We start from the raw sequence: 12,351 nt of genomic DNA on the forward strand, positions 1-12,351 counted from the left end.
ACGCCTTTGTGTACTCCTTAGCATTCTTATTATTAACATTGTTGTTGAAGCAAAACTTTGTGATTCTTAAATGAAAATTCTTGTTCACATTAGACTCTCAAATTTTTTTTTCTGTAAATATCACATAAAAGATATTACTCATTTTGATTTCACAAAAAAAAAAAACCAACTTTTGCTATACCTTTCTATGGAAAACATTTTGATTTATTCTTGCATAGATTAAGGAGGAGTTTGTGATCTCAAAATTTTCAAAACTTCAAATGTGTTTTTAAATCTTTTTATACACACGTTTGATGATTTTCAAATAATTTTCTTTCAATTGAAGTTCGGTGATTAGTTGCACATGAGCGATTCGTTCACTCCATGAACTTCATCATCGCCGATGAGTTCTAACCCCGGAGTATTCAATTCTTTCATTAGATTGTAAGGGTATTTTGAGTGATGATGGTTTCGTGCAAATAGGTTGGAGGGAGTAAAGTCGAAAAGTGAGAGGTTAAGGTGATATGTTGTGAGAAAAGGGTTAAAAGAAATGATACCCTTCCCTAAATTCTCAAATCGCCGGGTTATACACGTTTCTATCGGATGTCATTTGTTGATATCTTGATAAAGACTTCATGGACCCAGTGAAGCGATGCACATCTTTACCTAACCACTCAAGTGTTTCTTAACAAATACTTGTTTCAATTCTCACGGAGATTTTCACATTTCTATTGACTCTTCACTTGGAAGATGTTGATATTGAATAAGGGCGACATTCTGCTCCAGTCCCCGACCTCATTTGATCACGTTGTGTCTAGAGCTATCTTGATTGATCATTAATTTGATCATTATTTATTTCTTTAAGACACATTCGAGTCATATCTTTGTGATATTATTGCTTATCTTTGTGATATAGCCGGAACATTTGTAGTGATATCTTTTGATATTCCACGATGATCAAATGGAAATCCTACCAATGCTAACATCTTTTCCAACGTTGAACGTAGGTCTCATAATTACATTTATGTGATTAATGAGTGAACGAGAAGTCTAACAGTGACCTCGGATTTTACCTAAAAGTCTTTAAGGATAATAGATTGTGGTTATCGAACGCTTCGACTGTACTAACCATGATTTATATTTTTTGGAGCAATCTAGTGGTTGAAAAGCCGCAAACCGAACTATGTTAGAACATTGCTTTGTGCATGTCTCAATCATACATATGAAATCCGAAAAATGTTATACATTTCTATCGGTCATTTCATTAATCTTTTTGATTTTTGAACATGTTAACGGATCATTCTTATCCGGTTTCATTTCTCATCTCACAAACACAAAAACCACCAACACCATACTATAACGTTTGTATCAACAACTTCAACCTTACATATTAGTTACCCTTAGGATTTTTTGGGATGGGCTAATTGTTTGGGTTGATGCGTTGATGGTTGATATTTCTCCATGTAAATCTAGTTTTGGATTGTGATATTTCTTTTAACATTTTATTAATCAATGTTTGCATAATGACATTGGTTTCCAACTTTGTCATTATGAGGGGGAGAAAAAGATTATGATTGATTATTGAAAGAAATAAGAATAATTTGAAGTTATGATGTGAAAAGGTGTTTGTTTGGATGAAAATTACACAAAGTCGTTACACAAAATCGAGCTATGGATCGTTCAGGTTAATGTGTCAAAGATTTTCAAAACATTTCAATCAATTGAGCATGAATGTTCACTAGATTTTAGTTGATTGAGATCTTGACTTGAAAAAGAAGAACTAAGATGAATAGAAAGATAAGAATGAAACCAAAGATGAAAGGATATTCTCTCAAGATAGAACAAATGTTCAAAGATGCTCCAACAAGGTTTATTCTCATGTATTAAGGGGGAGCATTATTACTTCATAAGAGACTTATCCAAACTTCATTCAGATGTTTACTTTTCAAAGTGTTCAAGTCAATATGACAAAGATCAAAGCTACAAAAAGTTGTAAGATTGATTAGAAGATTCAAGACAAGGAAGTAATGCTTCAAAAGAGTCTTCATCAACATACTTCATTGAAGATCTTCAAAGTCGTACAATAACACTTGTTCAAGAAGCTCCAATGCATATATCAAGGAGGAGAGTACAAGTTCATTTCAAGAAGTTGAACTTCACTTAAGAATTGGAGATTGAAGAATCAAAGACAAGTTCATATCTTCCGCACCTCAAAAGACAACTCTGATTCATGATTCAACAATCTTCAAAGATTCAAGACACACACACACATTTTATTCTCTGTTCAAAAGGAACATTGAGAATCAACACATGATTTAACTTCAAGAAGTCCAAGACCAAGTATGAAACAAGTTCTCCAAAGACAATGAGAAAGCTTTGAAGACTTGATTCATCACACTAATTGTCTGCTCCACCGGGCTCATCAAATTCATTCCTACAAGACAACATAACACGTACTTCATTTATTACAATTTATCACTAAGGAGGAGAATGTTAGAAATTCAAAAATAGTGATAAATTATAATTTAAATTAGAGGACTTACTTGTAAGTTAAGTCATAGGTGAATGATTAACTAAGGTTGAGGGGCTAATTGTGATAATTAGCATATTTGTGTATTTAGGTATAAATACCCTCATACCTTAAATAATCATAACCTTTTCCCATTGCATTTTACACATTGAATCAAATTAGACTTTCAACACACACACTTTCTCTCTCAACTCACACACTTTCACCAAGAACACACACACTACACAAATCTACCATTGTTAAGCTCAAATTCAGGCGAGAAATCGTGTTATCACAATTACAACATAATTCTGTGTGTTTTTCTTCAAAGTTTGTTCACCAATCGTCTAGGATTTTGATTATAATCATTCTGTATCAAAATTAGAGTTAAATTCCATCAGAAGGTAAAAGCATAGATCAGTGGGTTTGAATTCTGGTTGATTTTAGATATTAATTTGCTTGAGGATTTGTTCGCACTTATTTTCTGAACAAGTTGGTACAAATTTGGAGCTTTAATTCTCAGAATTGAAGAAGAAAATGGAGATTTTCAGTGTGCTCGGCATTTAAGGGTTGTTAGACGAAGAAGACGACTGCAAATCGACTATTTTGTCGTTTTGTGATCTCTAGTGTTTGTCGAGGTTGTTGATTTAGATTTTTTCTCTGTGCAGAGCTCCTTGCTCGACAAGTACAAGTATACAGAAGATAAAACAAAGAGTGGAGAAATTGTTATATTTGCAGAGTTATTAACTCGGCAAATAATTGAGTTTATACCTCTTTGATTTCTTGGTTAAGTGTTGGAACAACTTGTTCAGTTTGCAGAGATATTATCTCGGCAAACAATAGAAGTTGAATACATTGGTTAAGTATTGGTGATCTGTGTCTGTGTTAGTGATTGTACTAGTTGCCGAAGTATAAGCTCGGTACTTAGTTAAAATTGACATTGATCAAAATACTTAGTTTGTATAACGAGATATTTGCTCGGCATTCTTCACAAATCATCTTGTGTAAAGAACATCTTGTTCTATTTGCCGAAGTCTGAGCTCGGCATTCTTCAGAAATCCAGTTTCAAAATCTTCGTTTTTTGTTTAATTTCTCAAATTTTTACTATGTCTGCAAGAGAGGCGTTGGCTCTAGGTTCGGATGGAAGACCTCCTCTGTTGTTCAAAGGATCTTACCCTCTATGGAAGAAAAGATTTCAGAATTGGATTGATTGACAAAAGAATGCAAAGAACATTAGAAAGTCTTTGAAAGATGGTCCTGAAATTCCCAAAAACCCAGTGAATAATGAACCTCTACCAGAAGAAAGCTGGAATGCTGAACAGAATGTAACACCCCAACTAAGGCGGAACAATGAGATGTACAGAAAGTCGAGTATTCAAAACAAAGGATTATAAATAACATTCACCATAGCTTTATTTGATAAAAATAATTTACAATGTACAAACATGTGAACCAATTTCCAAGTACAAATGCATCCACCATACTTGGATATTAAGTCCACGAACCAAATAACAAGCACATGAAATAGTAAACTACAATGATCAAGGCGGATTCCATTGCCTATCACAAAGTTTGATCTTTGACTCCAAAGGGCAATGCAAATAATCATGAAGCATACAAATCCTCAATGCTTAAGCTTATTTCATGAAAAGCATGAAGAAAAAGTGTCAACTATGAAAACGTAGTTGGTGAGTGCATAGGTTTTTATATAAATCTTGGTACATCACCGTTTTAATACTTAGAAAACCGATTACTATTACATTTCGAAATATCCAAACCATATGATCGAGAAAATTTTCATATCATGTTATCAAGCTTCCAAATACCATAATGTCATATCAAGACTTGGAAAAATCCATAGTAAAATTTCAGGTTCTCATTTGTCAAATCATCATGAGAGAAAAAGTATATAAATCGATTAATCGTATATCATACCAAAATCATTCGGTTACCAAAATCATTTCAATATCACCAATTTCAACGTCTTTCAAGATATCATATGAGGGACGATACCCAATCCGTATGTCCAAACAATTTCCAATTATCAACAATATTAATATCAATTTCACTTAGCCACAAGGGCATAATTCAATATCAAATTTCATTTAGCCACAAAGGCATAATTTACATAATTTTGATGAGTAAATGCTTGAGCCACTACTACTACCATTTTCAAGTCCAAGCTTTATAATACTTCTTATCTTTGCACAAGCTGTCAATCAAGTTCCTTACTTATACTTGGGGTCGTGTCATGAGGACGACCGATTAAACTTACGTAGCTAGAACACCCTAATGGTCGGACTGGAAGTGATGGTCATCACGAAGGCAACCAACCTTCCACCGTTACGCTCTGGATGGGTGGACGACTCCTAGTTGCGCAATTATCTAACTACAGACCTCCCTTAGGAGTAAATAGTAGTGTACCGAAAAGAAAACGGGTTGACAAAACTCAAGTTCATCATATAACAATTATCACTTGGAACATACGTTATAACTTCATATCATAATCATACTTATCAAGAGTCATTTCATATATCAAACTTTCTTTCAAGAAACACTTCATATATATATATATAAAATAACTTTACTTATCATGCTTTTCACCCTGAAAGTTAAACACATAAAATAGTTTGAAAGGGGAGCTATGACTCACCTTGATATGCCGTATATTATATTCACTTATCCAAAATGGGTACTTCCCATCAATCGCTCCATCATACATCCGTCACGTTTCTCAATCACATTTGAAAGCCAAGACTATCCCTATGATAGGACTAATACACGTAAGTTCCTATCTTAAGCCATCACTTAGAAATGTCAATTTCATTATGTTGCTATCAATTGTGGGGTCCAAGTATATTGGTAACACTCGCATCATTTTGGTTGTAAAGATTGATAGTGTAAAGGGTTACTTTCATGACATGTGTAGTTATAAGTTGTTAGATTTTCGGCAACTTGGCTTCATTTGTGGTTTCACTTGATATATTAGGTTATCTTATAGAAATGCCATATTAAGTTATGTTATTCTTATTCATCATTTGTTGTGTAACCGATTTTGGCGTGAATAAACATTTGTGATATCAATATACAGCTTGGTTAACATAATTACTTATGTCAATCTCACTTAATTATCTTTGTTTTATTTTGATTATACTTATCTTCAACTCGTATATTCCTCGATTTGTCTTACGATTACTTGGTTCATGAAGTTCGTTTAAGTGTTATGGGCCATTACCAATTGGGCCTTAAGTGTCATGGGCTTTTAAATGTTTTGGGCTTACATTAGTTATTGGGCTTTACCTTATTTGGGTTAGGTGCTTAATGGGTCAAGTGGGCCTACTAATTTGTGTTCCGTATGGGTTCATTATTTGGGCCGGGTTAGCCCATTATGGTTCTTAGTTCATTACATAGCCCATTATGCCATTTATAAGATTACTTACAAATTTTCTGTTTTATACTTTATTTTTAAGAAATGTTAGCTACTATTTTGGGGTCAAGACGAATTATTTGTACTTTCATGATTTTTACACAGTGACTTACATGTATCTAGTATTTTTGTAAATTTTTGGTGAATTTTTAGATGACGTTTGGTGTCCGTAAAAATTTTCCAAACACAAACTGTCCCGAATGGGCACTGCTTGCGACATCAGAAGTTTTATAAAAGTTCTTGATGTTCTGATTGTTAGAAAAATCCCATGATTTTATTTTAAGTTCAAAACACATTAAAATTACTTTCCACCAAGTATGACCTCCTGGAACCTTATGGATTAGGAGATAAAAATTGTTAAAGTTTATAAAATATTCATACAAAATTACAGTTTTGACCAGTTTCAGTAGAAAAATCATATCTTTCGTTTAATTTAGTATTTTTGAGTAATTCCAGTTGAAGGTTAATCTTAACTCATTTGTCTACAACTTTTATTTTGATAGTTTTTCTTGAAAATGTCCTCAAATGTTCAGTTTATTCGTTACAAGACAGAAGACCAATTCTGTCAGAATGTTTATTGGTTAATACATCCCACCAATGGTTTTGTTTGCTTGCTTTAACCTCTAGATTCCCACTAACAAAATTATTACTTTATTTTGTATCTCTTAACATCAAATATACAGATTTCAATCAATTTCAAGTTCATCAATCATCCTTAAAAGATCCATCTCAAGTCCCATATCAAAACCAAATTAAACTAGTGCAAATCTAAGCATGCATGTAACCATCTCATCATTTTAACAACAAATCTTTATCCATTTTCAATTCAACAACTTAAAAACATATTTTTATGAAAAACTCCAGAAATATATTCATCAAAATATATAAAAATATGACCATATTTCAAAGGAAAAATCACTTTAAAATCTATTTAATCTATGACAACACCTTTGGGTCTTAAACTAGTTGAATCCTTGAATCTTTCTTCTAGATTTCAACATGCATGAGCATGAGGAAGTAGATTCTATCAACTTGCCTTCATCAAGTGTATTTTCAAGAGGAAAATCAAAGAAAAACATGGTCTTTGATAAAGATCTTTTAGTATATACAAAAACAAGATAGATTAAACTAAGAGATGATGAGTTATACCCTTGATGAACTCGAAATGGAGGTTGTTTTGGGCAGCCAAACCCACGACCATATGACCCCAAAATGGGCTCCTTAGCTTGCTTTAACACACCCTTGAATGATCTAGCATGAACCCTTATTATTATAGTTGATTCACTTAAGATTTTTGAGCTCTATTTTGTGTTGTAAGAATCGAAAATGAGAAGAAGAGAAGGAGAGAAAAGTGCAGAAAATTTGAGAGGAAAAGAGAGAGAGAAATGGGATGGAGTGTGTGTTGGAAGTGTGAAAGGAGTGATGGTGGAGTAAAAGGTGTGAAGGGGTGTATTGGGAGTGTAAGAATAAGTGGTGTAGTTGATTTTTGATTGGGTAAAGGGTTTTGGGATATGGGGGCCGGTTTTGGGTAAGGAAAAATAGAGGGGATTTTTGAATTTTAAAGGTATAATGTAAGTGTATATGTGTATGTGTATGTGTTGTAAGTATGGGTGCATGTATGGACTTGTAGGTTAGTTAGTTAGTAGTCTTCTAAAAGACTTGTGTGATTATATGAATATGTATATATATATGGCTGTATATATGTGTATGTGTTCATATATATTTGTGTTTTAATTTGTTAATTGACCCTTTGTTTATAAACTTGCATTTTATATAAGATATATATATATACTTATTATTATTCAACACTTTTAAATGCATATTAGCTTATAAATATATTTTTAGACGGTCATCATATATATATATATATGTGTTTGCATATACTTAGATTCTCTTGATGTTTAAATGGTTGGACATCTATAAGGATTTCTTGATTGTTATCACAACCTGTGAGTCTTGTACAAATATTATTTTGCAACTTAACTTCTCAAATGAAACTTTTTGGTTCGTTGGCATTTCATCAAGTTCAATTGGAATTAATTGATAGCTTGAGGTTGTTTTGAATGATTATAGTTATTGTTTATGGCATTTCTAAGATATCTAGTCATCTATGGTATTTCTAAGGCATTTCTCTTAATAAACCTCTACGGATCGATACCTAGATAAGTATAAGTAAATAGTCCTAATTGGAAATTGAGGGTTGTTACACAGAAAAATCGTGTGGAGGCTGATCAAATGTCCATTGCTTATCTTTATCAAGCACTTCCAAATAATATATATTGCAATGTGGACTCATATGAAATTGGAAAGGATATTTGGGATGAGGTTGAAAAACAAATGGAAGGTTCAGATGTTTCTAACACCATAAGATTGTCAACTGTTTTGAACATGTATGAGACATTCAAACAGCAAAAAGGAGAACCTCTTAATGATGTCTACATCAGATTTTGTAATATCATCAATAAACTAAGGAAGAATGATGTCAAAAGAACAAACATGGAGTTGAACATCAAGAATCTTGAAAAAGAGTGGCAAGTGTATGGGACTCAGCTGAACCAACAAGCAGACTTTGAGAACTTGACAATTCACACTTTGTTCGAAAAAATGACATTGAACACTGATCAAGTTCTAAAGACTCAAAAGATAAAAGAGGAAAGTGTTCATTCTGATCCACTGGCTCTTGTTGTTGAAAAGAAGTCTTCAAGAGATTCCAGGAAAAGCACAGTTGAACTTGAAACTGATTCGGAGGTAAGTGATGTAAGTGATCCTGAACTAGATGAAAAGGACCTTGAGATGTATAAAGAGTTAGCTTACTTCACAAAGGCTTTCAAGAAGAAATTCTTCAAGAAGAAACCTACCAACAATCAGCTTCGGTCTTCCTCAGTTTCATCATATGCCAAGAACTCTAGTGTTCCTAAGTTTGAAACCTACAAGGAACCAGTTGGGTAAAAGAAGTTTGATAGTGAGAAAAAAATTTGAAAGGACGGTCTTGGAAAAGAAGAATGGGGATAGAATGTGCTATAATTGTGGGATTCCTGGTCATATTGCCATAGAATGTACCAAACTTCGTCAGAAAAATTCAGAGTACTACAAGTACAAGCTCATGTTAGCAAAACATGAAGAAAGTGGGATTGCCCTTCTAGCTGAAGATGACAAATGGCTTCATCTCACTAATGATGAGACTGGTGAACTTGTAGCAAATGTGTGCTTCATGACAAAGATCAAGAAGTCAAATGAGCTAGATGGTGAAGCTGTAGATTCTACTAAAGAGGATGATGAGGTAATCACAATTCCCAAGAAACTTTTAGGTTTTTATATGGATAAAAGTGAAGCAGCTATTCAAGAAGGTAAAAAGAAAAACAAAGAGATTTCAAAAATAAACAATGATTTGAAAGAAAAAGACCAAATTTTACTCAATTTTCAAGTTAAGTTTGATCTTCTTCAAAAAGAATTTGACAATTTGAAATCTGAAATCTGAAAAAGCTGTAGTCACTTTTACTCCAAATTCCAAACTTCATCTTGAGAAAGAAGAACTTGAGACCAAAGTTCTTGAATTAAACAAGATCATGAAACAATTGGAAGTTGAGAAAACAAATGAGATGCTTCGAGCAAATGCTTTGGATGAGGACATAGAGTCATTAAATGTCATATTGAATGAGTCTACCCCTAGGTTGAAAGAAATGGAAGATCAAATTTCTAACCTAAAATATGATTGTTGTATAAAAGATTCTCTTTATCAACAACTTGAAAAGAAAAATGAGGAACTCAAAACTGAAATATATTTTTATCAAGAAAAGTTGTACAAGATAAATCGAACTTATCAACAAATCTATTTGAATAGGCCAAGAAATTCAAAAACTCAATTCAACTCAGGGTTAGGTTATGTTAATCTAGAACATTTGCTCAAAGCACAAGAAGAGGTTCCTTCAATGTATAAAGAATCTCATATGAAAGGTGGGATGACTAATCAATTTGTGAGACCAAGTCATAGTGATGTTGAGGCAGATGATTTTCTAAAGAAGGGTGCAAATGTTTACTTCAATTATGAATTACTTGATGAGTCATTTGATTTTTTAACTCGCCTTGTGTGTCAAAGCAATAAAGATAATCATGAGGTAGAGGTTCCTGAAATACTTGAGTGTTTTAAGAAAAAACCTTTATATGATTCAACTTCATTTCCAAAACCTGAAATTGTCAGACCTTATATACCACAAAGTGTTTTGGAAAAAGAAATTGATGATTTGAAAAAATCTCTTGATGAAAAACATGCACTCATAGAAAATCTGAAGGCTCAAAATCACTGTGATAACAAAAGAAACCCATCCAAGACAAATACCTCAATTTGTGACCAACCGGGGTGCTCTATATGTGAAATTGTGAATGAGACTGAGCAAACCAATTCTGGAAACATTAAACTTCAAATCAGTCTACTTGTTCAATGTTTTTGGTGAGATAAAGAATCCAAAAACATACTCTTCAACACATACCCAACAAGGTATGAAGACAAGACCAAAATTCACAAAAGCTTCTAGTGCAGATTAGACCTCTGGTGACTCAAAAGTTAAAACTGAAATTAAGTCAACAAAAGAAGTAAAACCTCACAAGATTTCAAAAAAGGTGCAGAATAAATTATTAGGCAACACACAACCAAAGACTCGGACAACATCTAGTATTCGTAGGAAGTCTCAGACGACCTCTAAGTCCACTTTGAAGCTAGTTAGAGACACAACCTCAGGGATTACTAAATAGAAAGATCGGTATGGTTGGTTGTCACCTAATAATACTAAGAAAGGTCAATTGAGCAATGAAAACAGTTCAAGACCCGAACTTAGTTGACCACAAGCTTCCGCAACAATAACCGCTTCCAATGTCAAATCTCAATTCCGCACTCCGACCACAGAGGATTTGGATATTTTGTTTGAAGAATTTTACCATGATCATCCAAGACTGTCTGAACCCGGTTCAAATACAAATACTGTTTCCAGTACCATGAATACTTCTTCAGCACCAAATTGAGACAATGAGTCATCACCATTACTCAATTCAGATTTATCTTCTCCATCATCTGATTCTCCTCTTCATACTGCCATTTCTGAGTTACAAGGTCCACATACTCATATTACTCAAGTTACAAATCCTGCTACTAATCCTGAAGTTTATAACACTGAAGACTTTGTTGAACCACTGGCAACTTCATTTGAGCAAGTAATTAACTGCACAACATACTCCGACATTCATTGATACTGAAGAATTAAATGATCCACAAGAACCTCTTCCTCACTCAACCAAATGGACTAGATCTCATCCGATTTCTCAAATAATTGGCAATCCAGACTCAATAATACAGACAAGATCTGCATCTGTGAATGAATGTCTGTTTGTGAATTTCCTGAGTATATTTAAACCAAAATCAGTGAATGAAGCACTCGGTAGTCCAGATTGGGTGAAAGCTATGAAGGAAGAACTTAATCAATTTGAGAGGCTTGAAATGTGGAAATTGGTTCTGAATCCTTACAGGAAGAGAGAACCAATTAAAACCAAGTGGATCTTCAAGAACAAAAAGGATGAAAACGGATTTGTTGTACGAAACAAAGCACGTTTGGTTGCAAAGGGATATTGTCAACAAGATGGCATCGATTATGATGAGATGTTTGCACCTGTTGAACGAATTGAAGCAATACGTATGTTTCTTGCCTATGCTGCTTACAAGAACTTTACTGTATATCAAATGGATGTCAAAACAACATTTTTGAACGAAGTTCTCAAGGAAGAAGTCTATGTTGAACAACCAGAAGGTTTTGTGAACTCTGCACATCCGGACTATGTCTAGAGGTTAGATAAGGCATTGTATGGTTTGAAACAAGCTCCTCGTGCCTGGTATGACGCTCTCACTGCTTTTCTCTAGAAATCTGGGTTCAACAAAGGTTCAATTAATACTACCTTGTTCATTAAAAGACAAGGTAGTGACATTATTTTAATCCAGATCTATGTTAATGATATAATTTTTGGGTCGACTAACCCTAAGTAGTGCAAGAATTTTTCCGCACTAATGATTAGCAATTTTGAAATGAGTATGATGGGTGAATTAAACTTTTTCCTTGGTCTTCAAGTCAAACAGTTGTCCAATGGTACATTTATTTGTCAAAATAAATATATCCTTGACATGTTGAAAAAGTTTGATATGATAAATTGTCAACCAATTAGAACACCCATGGAGACTCGAACAAAAATTCATGCGGATTTAAATGGTAAATCTTTTGATCAAAAGAAATATCGCAGTATGATAGGGTCACTCATGTATTTGACTGCCAGTCATCCAGATATTATGTTTTCCACATGTATTGTGCGCAAGGTACCAGGCGAATCCCAAAGATAGTCATTTTCAGACCGTCAAGCGGATTTTCCGTTACCTTAAAGGCACTGTGAACCTTGGTTT

The sequence above is a fragment of the Erigeron canadensis genome, chromosome 3 (assembly GCF_010389155.1).
Source record: "Erigeron canadensis isolate Cc75 chromosome 3, C_canadensis_v1, whole genome shotgun sequence".
Lineage (NCBI taxonomy): Eukaryota > Viridiplantae > Streptophyta > Magnoliopsida > Asterales > Asteraceae > Erigeron > Erigeron canadensis.